This window comes from Saimiri boliviensis, chromosome 13 (assembly GCF_048565385.1).
Source record: "Saimiri boliviensis isolate mSaiBol1 chromosome 13, mSaiBol1.pri, whole genome shotgun sequence".
Classification (NCBI taxonomy): Eukaryota; Metazoa; Chordata; class Mammalia; order Primates; family Cebidae; genus Saimiri; species Saimiri boliviensis.
Genome location: NC_133461.1, coordinates 79,075,788 through 79,078,278, shown reverse-complemented (window position 1 = coordinate 79,078,278; position 2,491 = coordinate 79,075,788). Strand labels below are relative to the sequence as shown.

At 43.1% G+C, this 2,491-nt stretch overlaps 1 pseudogene; it reads left to right on the top strand.

Annotated features, from left to right (window-relative positions):
- The first annotated feature begins 656 nt into the window (after positions 1-656).
- LOC101053784 (G2/mitotic-specific cyclin-B1-like) lies at positions 657-1,943 on the top strand (annotated as a pseudogene).
- Positions 1,944-2,491: the final 548 nt, after the last annotated feature.

Genomic DNA, 2,491 nt, shown 5'->3' with positions numbered 1-2,491 from the left:
AGTTGTGATCTGGGCACTCCAAGAAAGGCCTCCATGCCCTGATGTGTCTGCTATGTGGGCACACAACTGAGGTGGAGGCTGGCTCTGTTGAGCTACATAAAGGCCTTTAAAATTCAGATGTTGGCCAGGCACAGTGTCTCACACCTGTAATCCTAGCACTTTGGAAGGCCCAGGCAGGCAGATCACTTGAGCTCAGGAATTCAAGACCAGCCTGGGTAACGTGGTGAAAAAAAAAAAAAAAAAAAAAAAAAAAAAAAAAAAAAGATACTCAGAAGAAGAGAGTAAAGAGGGAAAAGAAAGTGGACCTGGTGTGACTCACGTAGGAAGGGGATTTGAGGCAGTGGAAAGCAGGAACCATACTGCAAGGGAAACATGTAGATAAATGATCCATCCGGAAAGAATTGGCCGGGCGCAGTGGCTTACACCTATAACCCAGTACTATGGAAGGGCCAGGAGAAGGATTACTTGGGGCAAGGAGTTCAAGACCAGCCTGAGCAACATAGCAAGACCCTGTCTCTACAAAAACAAAAATAAGAAAAGCTCAGCGTGCTGCAGAGGAATGGCTGTTGGTCTCTGGTGGGTGCAGGTCCTCGGCTGGTCGGGGCTCCAGTGTTCTGCTTCTCCCTGCTGAGCTGCTGCCTGGGGAAGAGGAAGCCATGGAGCTCCGAGTCACCAGGAACTCGAAAATTAATGCTGAAAGTATGGTGAAGATCAGTATGGCAGGCGCAAAGCACTTGCCTATGGCCCTTGCTACAACCTCCAAGCCTGGACTGAGGCCAAAAAAGCTACTGGGGACATTGGTAACAAAGTCAGTGAACAGCTCCAAAACTCCTATGAAAAAAGAAGCAAAACCTTCAGCTGCTGGAAAAGTTATTGCTAAAAAACTACCAAAACCTGTGGAAAAGGTGCCTATGCTGGTGCCAGTGCCAGTGTCCCAGCCAGTGCCAGAGCCAGAACCTGAGCCTGTTAACGAGGAATAACTTTTTCCTGGGTCTATTTTGGTTGATACTCCCTCTCCAAGCCCAATGGAAACATCTGGATGTGTCCCTGCAGAAGAAGACCCGTGTCAGGCTTTCTCTGATGTAGTTCTTGCAGTAAATGATGTGGGTGCAGAAGATGGCACCAATCCAAACCTTTGTATTGAATGCGTGAAAGATATTTATGCTTATCTGAGGCAACTTGAGGAAGAGTGAGCAGTCAGACCAAAATACCTACTGGGTCAGGAAGTCACTGGAAACATGAGAGCCATCCTAATTGACTGGCTAGTACAGGTTCAAATGCAATTTAGGTTGTTGCAGGAGACCATGTACATAACTGTCTCCCATTTTTGATCAGTTCATGCAGAATAATCGTGTGCCCAGGAAGATGCTGCAGCTGGTTGGTGTCACTGCCATGTTTATTGTAAGCAAAGATGAAGAAATGTACCCTCCAGAAAGTGGTGACTTTGCTTTTGTGACTGACAATACTTAACACTAAGTACAAAATCAGACAGTTGGAAATGAAGATTCAAAGAGCTTTAAACTTTGGTCTGGGTCAGCCTCTACCTCTGCGCTTCCTTCAGAGAGCATCTATGATTGAAGAGGTTGATGCTGAACAACATACTTTGGCCAAATACCTGATGGAACTAACTATGTTAGACTATGATATGGTTCACTTTCCTCCTTCTCAAATTGCAGCAGGAGCTTTTTGCTTAGCATTGAAAATTCTGGATAATGGTGAATGGACACCAACTCTACAGCATTACCTGTCATATACTGCAGAACTCCTTCTTCCGGTTATGTAGCATCTGGCTAAGAATGCAGCACTCCATGCTCGTGGTAAATCAAGGGTGCATGACTATCAAGAACAAGTATGCCACGCTGAAGCATGCTAAGATCAGCACTCCAGCACAGCTGAATTCTGCACTTGCTCAAGATTTAGCCAAGCCTATGGCAAAGGTATAACTTATAAACTTGAGTTGGAGTACTATATTGACAAATAAAATTGGCATCATGTGCCATCTGTACATATTACTGTTGCATTTACTTACTTTTAATATGTACAGATTGTGACCCCTTTTACTGTTTTATAGCTTAACTCATTTTAATGTACTTACTTCCTACCATACGGTAGTGGAAAAGTTGTCTAAAAGGTATGGTGGGGAATATTTTTTAAAACTGCTTTTGATTTACCTGGGGACCCAGTTGATGTATATGTTATATACTTGGTTCTTATTTTATGTACCTGGCTTTTACTTTATTAATACGCGATACTGAAGATGATGGAAGTATTTGAAAACTTTACTTCCATAGGACATACTGCATGTAAACCCAGTCATCATGGAAAATCTGCTGCGTAGTGCTATTTTAAAGTAAAAGCCTACCACCCCACCCCTAGTCCCCATGTTTTCTGTTTCTTCTGGTGATTCTGCCATAATTCTAAGTGATTTACTTTTGCCATTATTTAAGTTATCAACATTAGCTAGTATCTTTTCAAACTTTCACTTTCAAAA